Source organism: Teleopsis dalmanni, chromosome 2 (genome assembly GCF_002237135.1).
Source record: "Teleopsis dalmanni isolate 2A chromosome 2, ASM223713v2, whole genome shotgun sequence".
Taxonomy (NCBI): domain Eukaryota; kingdom Metazoa; phylum Arthropoda; class Insecta; order Diptera; family Diopsidae; genus Teleopsis; species Teleopsis dalmanni.
The window spans coordinates 172,601,225-172,618,209 of NC_051847.1; positions in this window are offsets into that span (position 1 = coordinate 172,601,225).

A 16,985-nucleotide genomic window follows, 5' to 3' on the forward strand; every position below is an offset into this window, starting at 1 on the left:
AGTCTTAAAATCACTTTTAAAACTGATTTTAAAATTTGTTCTTAGAGCGTTTACGCACAAAAATTAAAAGCACTTTTAAGGTAGCTGTCAATCAATCAGGTGTTTGTTTAACAGTAAACAGAAATGTTGATTTTAAACATTTTAAAATGAATAGAGTAAAACTACAAATTGTTTTACTTTTATTGCAAAAAAGAAATATAACCAAAATTGTAGAAAATAATAATGAAGCAACAATGCAGATTTTTAAAACATCTCGTAAAAAATTTACAAAATTACGAGAAATGCGATTGCAGCTCTTCAATAAAATGGCAATAAGTTCCGCTAATGAGGCTTTAATGAATGTAAATGTTTTTATAAAGTTTTTCATAAAATATTTAGAATGCATTTTTGTTTTTAGCTTCCACCACGAATAAGAACTTTTAGCAAAAGGAAGAGAAGTTCGGAATGGTGGGATGTTGAAGTTCTGTAGTTCTATGACGATGAACAATGGATTGTTGATTTTAGAGTGAATCGACAAATATTTTTCAGGCTTGTAGATTTACTTAAGGATAAAATGGCACCAGCAGAAAATACTTTCGTTGAAGGGTTGAATATTCCCAACCTGAACATATGTACAATCGACAAAATTTGTCGTCCGGACAACTTATGCGAGATCATATATGCGCGTACTTGGCGAGAAAATTTCCACTTCTACATAGAAGCAATTAAAAAAATAATGTAGAAAAAACCAATTTTAAATTAATTAATTTATAATTTTTTTTATAACTAACAATATAATATATATAATATAATATATTTATAACAATTTGTGCTTAATGACAAATTTAAATAATTGAAAATAATAAACTTAATTTAAACTAAACTAAAATGTTTTAAATATATAGTAAAGTTAAGATTTTCAAATAGAGAATAAAAAATAAACAAGTTTAATTAATTTAGATTCTGGGATGCAATTAGGCTTTTTCTATATTTTTTGCCGTCTAACAATTTAATTATTTGTTTTTCTGCAAATATTTTAATTAAACATTCTTCCTCCTCTTTCATCCAATTTTTTCTTTTCATTTCCTTTTTCTCCATATTTTTAGTTATGTGATTAGTGTTATTTGTAATAAAATTCAAATTATTTGTACCTATTTACTGTTAACAGCTGACAATTCAAACCTTAAACTGCTTTTAAGGTGTTTACGCAAAGATTAAAAGTGACATTTCTTACTAAAAGTGATGTTAAACTACATTTAGTAAGCTAAAAGTGCTTTTAAGCAAAATTCAATTTAGGGTGTTTACGCGATCTTAAAATCGATTTTAAGAGCCTTAAAACAACTTTTAAGGCTCGCGTAAACGTAGTGTATATTAAATATCTAAATATATATCAATACAAATGACAATCTCCAAAATAAGTGATATATATATGATCTGTTTAATCTGGTAAGTACTTTAAGTTGGTTTTTAATGAATAAAGTAGCAGACTACGGGACATCGATTCTTCAATATCATATATTTTATAGTTATATTGCCAGAAAAGTTAACACTTCCATCAATTTTTTTTCACTTTTATACATGTATTAAGTAACTACTTCAATAAATGGAAAATAAGATGAAATCCATAGGATATAAAAATAATCTTTATCAAACATAAAAGCTTACAATAATCACATAAATTGAAAATTAACAGTATTTATACTGGGGTCTGACAAGGAGAAACTACTTCTTGTCTTGAAACCACATTTATCACAAAGAAAAAAGTTTAATGTTCTACTATGTCACGAACGTTGCGTCAATTAACATAGTTCAGACAACTAATTATTACAAACCGAATTATATGGCACAAAACACTAATAAGGTCAAACCTCCTATATGGATGTGTATCATATGGATAAGCATTCCAAACAATTATCATCAATATCATAATCTATTGAAACGTAGTTTTAAGAAGAATAGTGAATGAGCTCTGGTACATAAGAAGTACGGCACTTTACAAAAACTTTAACATTATGTCCACGTTGGTTGGATTTTGATACAAATTTTTGCATACACTCACACGTTTTTACTAACACATACGAATGTTTGTTCTCAGAAAAAATTCGTATAAATTAAATATTTATTTTAGAACATAGATATCTTGCCAAAGACAACCCAGTGTAGACGATAGTAAGCTTGCAACAGTTCAAAAATTTATATAAGAGACAAAGCATTGTCGCTTATACGCCCACTCCAATTGAACACTAAACCAGCTAAAATTAAGCGCAAACCTAACAACCATAAAAAATAAATAGAAGTATGCCTATTAGGAACGATTGGAGCACTTAACCTACATAAAAACTACGATCAGTTCATATTCCAAATGAGACATTAACAGATTCTCCATCACCAGAGAATATATGATTCAGTAGTGGCTGATAAAGTTTTGTATTGGTCAAAAATAAGATACGAAGTGATGGGATTGCTTAAATTAAGTGTCAACTCTGGATGGGATTTAAATAATGATCAATATTCTAAAATGAATAAAATAATTTTAAGCATTTTTAAAATAGTTAGAATTGTACATGTTTTTTAATTATGCGTTTATGGATCTTCTATAGATCTATCTATTATTATGGCACGGTAATCTCTAATATTTCAGTATTTCTTAATGAATCCATAAGTTAGATATTATGTACAAAAATGAACTTAATTTATTATTAAATATATAAAGATACTCTTTAACAATTTTATGTCAATAATAATAGTTTTGGAGAATAGAAATTAACTTGTTAAATTGCTATAATATCTATGATTCTTTTATTTTTTTATAACGTAAGGAAGTTTATTTGTGTCATTTTAACTGATTATCCGCATATGAAAACTTTAAACGATAAATTTAGAATATAGCTTTTGTAGCAATATTTTTATTGTGAAAATGTAAAAGAGATGATAACGAGAACTTTGGGTCTATAACCCAATATACTATAAATTAAAAATTTATATAACACTTTCGAACCTTAAATGGGAAGATCTGGACAACAGATTCACAAAGCTTCGAATGCCTAAAAATTGACACTAGTTTAATCGTTTCTGTTCGCTTGTTTATACGCAATTTACTTGTTGAGTTAATTGAATTAAAGTTTACGTACAGTTTTTGCATAGCTGACTTATCTGTGTGAATAGATGAAATATCTTAACTAAATAGCATAGCTTTAGTTTAAATGTAAACATCAACTTGATTTAAGTACTGATTTAATTTTAAGTGGCTCTCAAAAAAGATAATAACTGGTGGGCTTATGTAATTTTAAACAGATTTCCCCGAATTTACATGTTATTTCAATATACTTAAAAATTTTAATTAAATCTTTTAAAAAGAGGTTTTTAGAACAGTAGTGAACTGTAACAACAAAAATTAATTTTATAATATTTTAATTAATTGAATTTTTGGCTGACCATACAGCTGTTTCGAGTATTGCCAAATACCCATCATCAGTGGTCTTGGAAATAATTGTTGTATTTAATTATTCGTCAATATTTATTTGTGACTGCAAGTACCAGGAATCTTTTCTATATATATGTCTTTAGTTTTTCCTGTATACCTTTCGTAACTCGCAGAAAGGATTTCTTAATCAAGGCAATAAAAAGAGTTCCAAAATCATAAAGTATACCTAAGATACAAAACCTCTCTAAACCAATTAAAGTAACCTGCAAAGTATTTGTATAAAATAAAATTTTTTAACATAAATAAGAAGAAAAGGTAATATATACATTTATGATTTATAAAAAATAAATATAAATTTGATTCAATAGCCTTTGTAGCTTTATCAATGAAATTTATTGACTACATATTCTGTTATGAACCTTGGCTATTCTCAGTAACTTAAACCCGAAAACTTGTTTGTTTTTAAATTTTATTGAAAAGATTTAAAAGATCTTTAATAATTTGACACCTAAACGTGCTGTTAATAATGACGAAGATATATAATGACACATTTGTAATCTTATCAATTATTGCAAATGTTCATAGAAAACGATTCGAAAATACTTCATAAGAGACGTCTTTGAACACTAAGTAGCCTCAATTAGCGATAGATTAGCATCTAAACGATATTCACGTAATTCACACCCTGCGATTTCATTGAAAGTTAGACTAAAGATATTTAAGTACATAAACGTAATTATATATTTGGAATAGACATTTTACTGTATTTTGAACCTAGCCCATTTTTAATGGGGCCTTTACGTCGTTTAAAGTCAGAATATGTTTACAACTTTAAGCAATAGTTTTTCCTTTATTTTTAACACGTTTCAATTTCTTACTCTTCTCGTACAATGCTTAACTATAACTAACTCGTTTCATACTGTATGTCAAAAACTATGTGTCACTTTTAATTTAGCGTTGCCACAGTTCGGCCATCCTGACCCGCAATCGTCCCGATTGAACCTTTTCGATATGAATTGCCAATCCATGGCTTAATATTTGCCGCTTCCCATACCCCCTCATAAGGTATCTGACTAACTTGGAATCCCTCTACATCCTTTACTAGATATCGGTCATTAGGTAGAACTTTAGTAATCCTATAGGGTCCTTTATATTTTGGCAAAATCTTTTTACTGGCGCCTGCCTCACTAACAAAATTTTTCACAACTACATATTCTCCTTCTTTGTATGTTTTCTGAATTCTATGACGGTCTTTAAGCGATTTATTATAGTTTTGATTTTTTACAATTTGATCTGAAGCCTCTTTTCTTACTTGCCTAAGATCTCTCAGAACGTCATCAGCCCTTAACTCGTCTAAATTTTCTTTCAAATAGTCCACAACCATTCCCTTTTGTCTAATTCCAAATAATAGTTCACTCGGTGTTATTCCAGTACTTCTATGAATCGTGTTATTAAAAGCGAACTCTATATCAGGCATAATTTTATCTAACGAAGCTGTATACCCTGCGTTAGTCATTTTAGCAATCATTGGTGCTAAACTCCGATTTATTCTCTCTACTTGACCATTCGCTTGTGGCGAACCTGTGGCGATTTTTATATGTCGAATATTACAGCAACTAAGAAAATCTTCAAAGTCTTTTGATGTAAATGCACTCCCTCGATCGGAAATAATAATATTTGGTCTACTATACGAATTAAAATATGATTTTAAACACCCTAAAACTTCTCTTGTGCTAGTTGTTCGCGTAGCATACAATTTAACAAACTTAGAAAAAGCGTCTACTACCAAGAATACATACTTCTTTTTAGAATTTTTAATTTTAACTGGACCAAAATGATCAATGTGGACAGTTTCAAAAGGGACTAAGCCCTTTGGAATATTGTGTAAATACCCCTCGTGCTTTCCGCACTTTGCTGAAAAAGTTATACACTTTAGACAATTGGCGATATGATCTTTTATTTTTGTTCTGAGTTTCGGAAACCAATAAGATTTAAGTATAGAATCAGCAACTTTATCGCATCCGAAATGTCCCATATCATCATGATAAAGCTGTAGTATATTTCTCTCCATATTGTTTGGCACATAAAACAGTATGGTGTTTCCTTTCTTTTTATAGACCAACCCATTTCTCATTTCAAAGTAACTACTCTCTTCTTTTTCTAATTTCTTCCTTATCTCATTAATTACCTCATCTTGGTACTGACATATGGATAGATTTTGTTCAAAAGTATTTTCTTCTAACACTAGTATATTCGTGTTTCTACTAAGTGCATCTACGTGCTGCATCTTTTCTCCTTTACGGTGCTCTAAAGAGTAATCAAAATTTTCTAACTCCAGGGCCCATCTGGCTATCCTGGGATTTATTTCTTTTTTGTTTAAGGTTAACGCTAATGAATGACAATCGGTTACAATTTTAAATTTTATTCCATGTAAATATATCCTGAATCTGCGTAGAGCATAAATAATAGCTAATGTTTCTAACTCGAAACTGTGATATTTTGATTCATGTTCAGTTGTTCTTTTTGAAAAATAGAAAATTGGGTGAAGCTTACCATCCCCCTTTTTTTGTAACATTATAGCCCCGAAACCATGTGAACTAGCATCACAGTGTAGTTCTGTTTGGTCTCTTGGGTCGTATATCGCAAGAATAGGAGCATCAATTAATTTTTGTTTAAGAGTTTCAAAACATTCTACTTCTTTTAGTCCAAACTGAAAAACTGAGTTCTTGCGAACTAAGTTATATAATGGTTGTGCCAATAATGAAAACTGTTGAATAAATCTTCTAAAATATGAACACAATCCAAGAAAACTATGAACTGTTTTAGCGTTATGCGGCACTGGAAAATTAACAACTGATTCTATATTCTTCCCGTCAGGTTGTATCCCTTCTTTAGAAATTATATAGCCTAGATAGTTTATTTTTGATTCCATGAATCTACACTTATCTAAACGCAGCTCTAATTTATTATTTACTAGTCTGTCGAACACTTCTGTCAAAATTTGTAAATGTTCGTCAGCAGATTTCGTGGCGATCATTATATCATCTAAATATATCGCTATTTTTCCTGATCTGATCAAATCGTCAAAAACTTGGTTCACAAAACGTTGGAAAACCGAAGGTGCATTTCTTAACCCGAAAGGCATTTTTAAAAATTCAAACTGTCCTAATGGAGTTACGAAAGCAGTATATTTAATAGAATCCTCACTCATGTGCACGTGATAAAAAGCACTCTTTAAATCTAACAATGAAAATAAAGTTTTCCCCGCCAGTCGATCAAGTAAATCGTCGATTAATGGTAGTGGATAGTTATCTTTCAATGTGACTTTGTTCAAAGTTCTGAAATCTACGCATAATCGGGTATCACCTGTTTTCTTTTTAATCAGAACAATAGGAGATGCATACTCTGAATTACTAGGCCTCACAACTTTTTTTCTCATTAACTCGTCAATAATTGACTCTACTTGTTGCTTTTCGTGATATGATAGCCTACGTGGATGGTATTGGAAGGGTTTATCATCATTTAAAATTAATTTCATTTCGCACTTTATCTCAGGTTCATCTGGACGTTTGCGGTTTACATAATCTTCATACAACATATTAAATTTCTTTCTAGTATTATAGTCAACATCACTATTATTAACACTAATCTCATGAATTGGTTCATAGTATTCAATATTCATTAAATCGTTAATAGTATTTTCATCACAATCTTTATTCTTTTGATTAAAATTAATTAAATGTTCAGTTGGATCATGTTGTATTACTAATTTTAATTTAGCTTTCTTCAAAAAATCTCTTCCTAATAGAACTGGGTAACTCATAGTTTCATTAGCTACTATGAATAATTTAAGATTTATTTTTTATTATCATATAAAACTGTGCATACTATTTGTCCAAGTATTTGTAAATGACTTTTGTTTATACCACAAAAATTTAAAATTTTACATTTTTCTTGATTTATTAACTTAACAAGTGGCACGAACTGTTGGCGTATAAAACTGATTGGACTACCAGTGTAAATTAATGATTCTAAATAAAGTGACTGATCAATATTTGAATAATTAAAACTAAATTTTATATTTCTTACGTATTCGTTATCACCCTCAACAGCGTCGGCATAATGAACTTGCGTTTTCCTCATTGAGCAGTCAGCTGCTCGATGTCCCATTTGCGCACAAACGTAACACGCCCTCGGCTCCCGCTTTGGTTTGCGGCATTCAGCTGCAACATGCCCAAGAGAGTTGCAATTATAGCAACGAGTCGATGCAGAAACCACAAAATCGGCTGATGTTGATTTTTCATTCGAAGTGTTCTGGCGAACAGTCAATGATTGTTTTGGTGTTGCTGGTTTTGGAAGACTTATTTTGTGGAACGCTTCCAACAGTTGGTACTTGTCACGGAAACATTGTAATTTAGCTTGTGAACATAAACCATAGTCTGGAATCCCCTCCACAATGTACTCCAGCAGCTCAGTTTCTTCAATGCACAACTTACCCGCGAGAATGGTCTTATCGTAAAAATATTCTTCAAAAGTCTCATTTGTTTGCCACCTTCTGGCTTCAAATGTACGTTTCAGCTGCAGTTTAGTTGAGCGGTCTTCAAACAGTTTCCCCATATCGTTTATTAGGGTTTCAATTGGTACAGTCATTAAATCGTTTCTTGTATGTAGCCACTTTAACGCCTTTCCATTGAGTTTGTTAGAAATCAGTGCTCTAGTATTATTATCATCCAGATTATAAGCCGTTCGGATACTTTGTAATTGTGCTTCCCAAAGCTGAAAATTATCACCAGTTCCAGAAAATTCGGACAGCAATTCTTTTATAGTTGAAAAATTAACTTTATTATTTAACGCGTAATCTTTTTTTTCATTCTGTTGGCTTTGTTTTTTTAATGTTTTATTTTCTCTCATTAAAATTTCTTTTTCTCGTCTTTCTATGTTTAGCTCTCGTTTTAACAGTTTGAGCTCCCATTTCAAGAGTTCATTTTCGTTCTCCTTTAACGAATTGACTTGTGCAGCAGAGACACTGTTATTATTTTCTTCTCGCTCAATATTTGTGTTCATAACACTCATTCGACTCATATTCGCTGTCATTTGTTCTGTTATCATTTGTTTCTGACTTACAATTTCACTCATTTGATTCTTCTTTTTATGTGTTTGTATAATTTGTTGTTCCTCAAGAATATGATTGTCATCTTCTTCAGAGTTACTATTGTTGTTGCTTGCGCATGCATCGGCGTCGGCGCCAACATGTTCCGTAAGCGTCACATCATTTAATATTTTTGTCGTTTTTCCTAGAAAAACACCACGGCGTTCCTCAGGTATTTGAATTAATCGGCGAATTAATTCGTTTTTATTACCACTTGTTTTACATCCAAGCTCCTCCAACCAAGCTTTTAATTCAACTGAAGTATAAAGCTGAAGTTTTTTGATGTCAGACATTTTATTAATGTTGAGTAATCCCACTTCTGATATTTTAAGCAATAGTTTTTCCTTTATTTTTAACACGTTTCAATTTCTTACTCTTCTCGTACAATGCTTAACTATAACTAACTCGTTTCATACTGTATGTCAAAAACTATGTGTCACTTTTAATTTAGCGTTGCCACACAACTATTGTATTAATTGTTAGATTCAATTAAAAGATGTGGTACAAATAATTATTAAATAAGTGAATAAATAAAACATTTCATTAATTTTAGATTAATATAGATATATATTTATATACATATTAATATATACATATATATTTATATATACTTATATATTTAGACGTAATATATTTATGTATTTATTATATTTCATTAACAGAGAAATACATATTAATCACAACAAAATATATCACAGCACTACCTGATAAAAATTTTAAATAATAATAATTAAATGTAAGCTTAACTATAAAAATTATTAAAGTATTTTTTTAAATACACGAGTCAATTTTATTTTGACATAAAAACAATTAACAATTTAAAATGGAAAAGCGAGTACACCTGCAACATTTCCGGATCTCAAACTCTTTCATACACACTACTTGCGGTTCATTTGTTCTAGCGCTATATCCATTTATGTAAAATAATAAAATTTAATATTTATTATTAATAAATGTAGAGAAATGACTCAGTAACTTAGAGTTGAACCAATAAAATATGTCAGAAAGCATGTGATATTTTGTCAATAAAAGTTATTCAGTAGTAGTAGAAAAATTTTCCATTATAATTTAAAAAATCATACCTATTTCTTCCCTTCTAAAAATTATGGGGCCATTGTGCGTGATTTGGATATAATATAAAAGATATAACACTAATCTCCAGCTTATAAGTGAAATTTGGACAATTAAATTTAATAGGTGTACAATGTACAGTCTTGTGATATTATAACTTAATTATTACTTACAAAAAAAAATAAAGACCAAATTTATAAAAAAAAACATAGAAATTTTATTACCAACATATATTGCAATTCAAACAAAACCACGTAAATTATTTTTAATAGAATTTATGATAAATTTTTGGAATATTAATTTTATAGTGATTAATATATAACAAAAACTATTTTTAGAACACTACTGGCCAAAGAAACCTCTTTGTGGTCAGCCAAAAATTCACTTAATTAAAATAATATAAGATGAATTTTTGTTGTTGTAGTTCACTACTGTTCGAAAAACCTGTTTACAAAATCTATTAATAAATTATAATAATTAAAATAATATTAAATACTTATTATTATGGGAAACCAACAACTATAGCATATCTCTAAAATTTGATCCATAAGTACCGAATCTATATATAAATTAAGATTAATAACAACAAAAATATTAAAAAGGTCAGCGGGAAACCAAAATCAAAGCATTGAAGGTATGAGTAAATTCCATTTTAATTTATGACAGCTACTATGAAATAGGATTTCTCTTAAATACTATAAACTTTTTTAATTGGTGTCTGCGTCATAAAATAGGCAAGAATGATTACCACACACTAATATACCGTTATCTTGTGGTCACTGATAAAATAAGGACCGATCGCGGAACGATGCGAAATGCAAAAATATCAGTTTCGTAAATATTCATATAGTGCATGCAGCTCTAGTGTTGAGTCCCGAAGAAACAAAAACTGGCTATCATTCCAAGATGAACTTGTAATGTAGTTTCAGTATAAAGATCAACAAATACTTCAGTATTTGTACAATGATCATGTAAGTTAATACAAAATACTTGTACTAAGAACTACAAACTGTTCAAATCCTTTGTAGATGGATTAATTTCTTAATTAATTTTAATGATTTCTAATGACATGTCAATTATAATATTAATTATATTTAATTGAGTCCTATAATTTGTTCAAAGTTTTAAATACTTTTATAAAACTTAACGCTATAATATATTAAAAATACTTACTTGATAAACACTTGCAACTTATGACGCTATTGTTTTTTACGAAATAATTCTTGCATTTAATTATTCGTAAATAATTTCGATTCCTGCAAGTACCAGGAATCGAACTCGGGTCCAGCCAAATGTGAAGCTCAGAATCAGCGCATCTTAACCAACTATTCGTTAATGTTTTGTTTGCATCGTGAAAATAATTTCAATATATTATTATTATTATTATTATATATTGGGAAGGCTCCTTGGGAAGGTATGCAGATCTGAGGTCAATTATTGCTTAGTCTGATCAAGTGATAAACAATAATCTAGTCAAGGCCTAGAGAGTGGTTATGAAGAAACCTCGCAGTTAATAGAGAGTAAAAGTGGTCAAGTGCACTGACTTCACTAGCCTCAACATAATAATAATAACAACCAATGCAACTTTTTAGTGAAATATTTTCAAATTTAAGACGTAATATATTATTTTTTTGAAAGTTGCAAATACAAAATCTAAATATTTATTTTATATGAATAATACTTATTTTTTGCATAAATAAACCATGTAAACCATTTCACAGCAACGTTTTATTTTTTTTATTTAATATTAATAATAGTGTGGAAAATTTTAATTTACGTATTAAATGATTATAATAAAGTCAATTTATTTCTTAATATTGCTTAATATAAAAGGTGTTAATATCAAAATCATTATTTTCCGTATTAGTTGCTTTATAAAATATATAGATATTTATCAAATATATTATTAAATTTTAATTATTAAATAATAAATATTAAGAGTTAAAATTTCACATGGAAAAAAAAGTTAATTTTAATTTAAATTGAATTCATAGTGTATATTAAAACATGTAAAAAAAATTTATTTTATTTAATTTAAGCAATGTTAATTATAACGGATTATTCAATTATTATAATTAGTACAATTTAAACAATTTTGTTTCAGAGTGTATTGTTATACATTGCTTCGAATATATAATTAAATAAATTATAATTCATAATTTAAGCTTTAATAATAAATTAAAACAAAGTGTTTAAAAATTGATTAATTGCTGTAATTTACAACAAAGACCCTTTTCAGGGTGCTGACGTATTGTATACATTTTCATTGAAAACATTTGAAATTTATTTATGAATTTTATTTTACACACAATACATTACACAATACACATTTTATTATTTACTTTTCTAATAAAAGATAACAATCTGCGTTGATAGTTCGTTTTTTTTTCTCACTTCCTATTAATCTGATAATACCGAAATACAATACAACATAATAAAATTAATGATGTAAATACGAATGTTATGAAGAAGTTAATTATATAGTAGTTATATAAACAATATATAGTAGTTATATTCTAATCAAAATATGTCAAGACCTCTTGAACTAACTACCGAATATTTTTAGTAAATTTTTGAAAAACGTGTAATATGGATTAACTATACCACAACAAAAAAAAATGTTTGTGGAGATTTATTATATCTTTTAGATGAAATGGAAAGATTTATTAACGCTTTTTAAAACATTATATCAATAGAATGAACGGAATGTAGCATTGTTTAAATTAAATATTTAAATGTAAATTTTAATACTCTTTTCACAAACAGAAATACTAGTAGTATTGGAAATAAATAATTTGCTCTTTATTTGTTTAATTTCATTTATTTATTATATTAATTATTTAAACCGCATACAGAAAATTTAATCCCACTAATGTCTGCAAGTTTTAGCTATCAATATATATTGAGATGGTAACAAATTTATATGGTTTAAGTCGATGCTTAGAGGTTATCTATTTCGTAGTTCTATTCTCTCTGGCAACTTTATTTCACCGATATAAGTTAGACAAAACTGTAATTTAATACGGAGTAAACACTTTTACACTAACTCTATAATGGCTAGAGTTTGGCAGAATGTTTCCATATAAACTGAATTTATGCTTTAACTAAATATATGACAATTTATATAGCATCTGCACTGGCTAGATATTGGCAAGATTTTGGTACATACTTTTTATTTTTCATTAACATATACAAATTTTTGTTCGGCACAAAATTCGAAAATGATACATATTTGTATTCGAACACGAAAATTTTGTTAATGTCTAGCCAGTATTTTATAATACAAATCGGTAAATAATTGATTAATATGTATTAAGTTGTGAAGACACTACGGAAATGATGACGCTTTTTTGTGTATTGTTTTCCAAACTGATAAGGCTTTAGCTTAGTGAAATTGTCTGATTTGGGGCATTCAAAATAAAAACAACTAAATTAACAACTAAAACAACTAAACGTAAGGTGTGGCATTTGAAATGGATATTTGATGGATTTGTGCCGTTCTAAAGCTGACAGAGGTGTGACTAAAACCGTCAACTCTGATAAGTTTGAAATAGATATAAAAAAATATGTGGTTTCCACAGAAATGGCAAAGTATGGAACAAAGTAGGAAACTTAATAAAATGACTGCTTCTATGGCTTTGAAGGATAAGATTTGTTGTTATATTTAAAATGGAATTCTCTTTTTTAAAAGAAATACTAAAACTACACTTAGTCGAAGGCTTCAGGATTGTCAAGCAAGAATATGCTTGTCAAACGTCTTTTACTCAAAGTTGACTGCATGAATTGGTGTACTCTTTTCAGCTATAGCAGAGTAGAATATTCACTCCTAAAGCAATATTTGAAAGCAACAAATGATATTTATAGATTTCTAAACTGATAAATTGCAATAAATTAGTGAAATCATTTTTTAAACTCTATAATATAAAATCTCATATTATATATTATTATCTCATATTATAAAAATAAAAACGAGAAGCAAAAACAAACAAAGCAATATAATGTCACAAGCTTTAATTCAATAAATTTTAATTAATTTATAAAAACATAAAAAAAATTTAGGTTTTTATTATGCCAATAGGTTTAGTGCATTTTTGTTTAAATTGTAGATAACTTCAGGTAATGAGATTTACTTTTTTCATATATCTATATCTATACGAAGGCACGTGTTGCATTGATTCAATATTTTATTGTAAGGCTCTCACAAAACTGCAAAACAAAATTTTTTGCTTCCTAAAATTTTATAATTTATAGAGATTTATAGAGTTTTTTATGTCAAATCAAGTAAATTTTTATTTTTAAACTAATAAAAATATAAAAATGATAAAACACACGGACACAAAACAGCAGAAAAGGTCTCTTCCATGTTTTGAGTTTGTTGACATATCACCTTGTAATTTATTTATTAAAAAACAATAAATGACAAAAAAGTATTTATTAACTATTTAAATTTTAATAAAAATACTTCAATAATATAACATACACCAGTAATAATTACTTCAGTTGAATGTTACAATTAATTTTTTATTATTTTCTTTAATTAATATTAAGTAAACTATAATGAAAAATTTATGACTTCATTAATTATAAATTATATTTAATTCTTTGCATATATATATTTTCTTTTATATCCATATTGAAACAATGTTTAATCTCTTTGTTTATTTGTCATATATTTTATGTACCTTATTATTATTTTAAATATTTTTAAGATAAACTTCAGTTGAATTATTAGTTGCTTCACAAGAGATTTTTTTTTGAAAAGAATTACTAATACTTAGTTAGGAAACTTGAGTGAGAGCAGTAATTGTTGAGAGAATGTTGGAGGTTTTATAAATAGCCGAAAGCATTGATAAACTTAAATTTTTCATTTAAATATTATTGCAGATATTTTTAAGTGATTTGAAAAATAGATTTGTATAAGTCAGGATAGTGATATAAAAGAAGTTTTTGTTGTCTCTTCCTCATAAACTGCCATACACGATCTATTGGAGTTTCGAAGCAGACTCCACTACGCTCCCTATAGTATAACAATTCAGTATTCTATAAGAACCGATGTTATTCAAGAAGCATACTTTCATCTTGTTTGTTTTAAGTCAGAATTGTTAATTAATTAATTAAGAATTAACTCAAAAATTTTAAATTTAGGGTATGTAGGTATGCAAAGCCGACCTTAACCTGGCTATTGGAGTTTTACTTATTCCTATTTGCACATCAAATGGGAATATTTTAATTCTCGTTTACTTAACTAAAAATATATAAAAAAAATTTTTAATTATATCTATATATTTGGTGAAGTTGAGTTTTTGATTAATTTAATACTAGACATTATCATATGATAATCATATGATATTAATTGTAATGATTATTTTAAAAACACATCAAGAAGTGTTATGGATCAAATGTGAAATAAAACTTGGGTGATAATTTATAAAAAATGAGTAAATTTAACTTTAGTTGCGATTCGGCTGTTGATGAAAATGTTGGACGTTTTAGAATTAGGTCAATATTTGTATTAAACAATATTTTCCTGTCTCAGAAATCACGTATGGCAATCTTCGGGAAAAACAAAATTTGAAGGTCTATCGAAGAATTACCTAATCTCGCGCTTCGCGCTTGTTGCTCGCTATATTCATATGATGGGAAACTTAAACTAAAATTATATTGGAAGTAGTTACTTATAATTTAATATTTTGTCTTCATTTGTTAACAATCCTTAACGAGATATAGACACGTGAAATACTTTGTTAGCTGCCTGACGGTGTTAGTGAGAATATAGACTTATATTTTATAAAAGTTCGTAACCACAGTAAGAGTTGCAAAGGTACACCTAAAATTATAAATGCAACAACTGATATAAATACACTGGGACAGGGACAAATATTGTATTGCATAGTACACTGCTAACAACTTATACGAAAAAAAATTGTGGCAGTATCTTTAGCTGTATATATTTAAAATGAAAAAAGTTAATAAACACAATTACTAATTAATTAATTAATTACAAAATACTAGTTGTACTGTAATTCAGAAAGAATGGTTCTATTTCGAAAGCAGAGTTAAGCAAAGTTAAGCTATAGACTTTGATTGGGTTCGATTGGGTTCGCAAATTTCCTAAACATATGAAGCAGAAAGTGGGTAGAAACTCTATATCATATAAATAAAGTGCGTTAGAATAGTTTCATAATTATTGTTTATTGCACTAAGGAGTATATCAATATTGTTGGCTTATTTCTTTACGTACAATTAAAAAGTTTTTGGATATTTTTTATATTATATATGTTTTATATATATGTATTTCTCACATGTTAAAGTATTAAAGTGCATTTTGGTTAAATAAATGATAGCGCATTATATTGCTATTATTTCCAGCAAAATAATATGTACATTCAAACATTGTAGTTAATAATGATATTCAAATATATATTTTGTATTATTTGAAAATTATTTGCAAACAATGAACAAATTAATATGATCTTTTTGAACTGTTTTCACGCAAATATTAAAAGCTAATTTTTAAAAACAAAATCTTTACGAAAGTACAATTACTTTAATCGCAGTTTTTATTGCAAAATGATTTCAAATTAAATTCATAATCATTTCTCATGGCTCAAATAGTCATTTAATTATTCGACATTTAAATTAATTTTATTTTTCATACTTAAGTGCTTGAAACCTTGACCAAGAATAATTTTAAAACTCGCATATTCTTTTTCACTTGCTCAACGGCGTTACAGACAAACACCAATAGATATTACTTAATAATGAGAAATTAATTATTATTAAAAATCTTTTATTATACATTATAATTATTGTATTGTAATTTGAAATGATTTACTCTCATTTAAAACTAAAGGCATCCATTTTAATAGCTAATTTTTTTGCAAATATATACATATAAAACGAAAAATAAAAAAAAACTCAGAATATTAAAATGTAATTATTGGCATGAAACAAATTACTGCTTAAGTTTTTTTTTATAATTTTTTTATTTAATTTATTTTTCGGTTCTTTTTTAATTTTTTTTTTTGCTGCAATTTTTAAATTAAAATATCATAATTCACCAAAAATTATGTGTGAAATAAAATTTTGTTATAAAAAAATAGTTCATTAATTGCTTAAAGTAGTAGTAGTGTAGTATATAGCTGTATTTTACTTCATTTTAAATATTTTACATAGAAATTTATAACATTTATATTATATATATAATGCTTACAGCTACGGCATTGTCGCCGTCTCCCGAATTTTTTTTCTCTTAATAAACAATTATATTTTAATTAAAATGTTATGTATAATATACGAGTATGTTTAAGCAAAGTGAATAATAATGAAAATGACTGACTAATGGTAGTCATAGTCCAATAA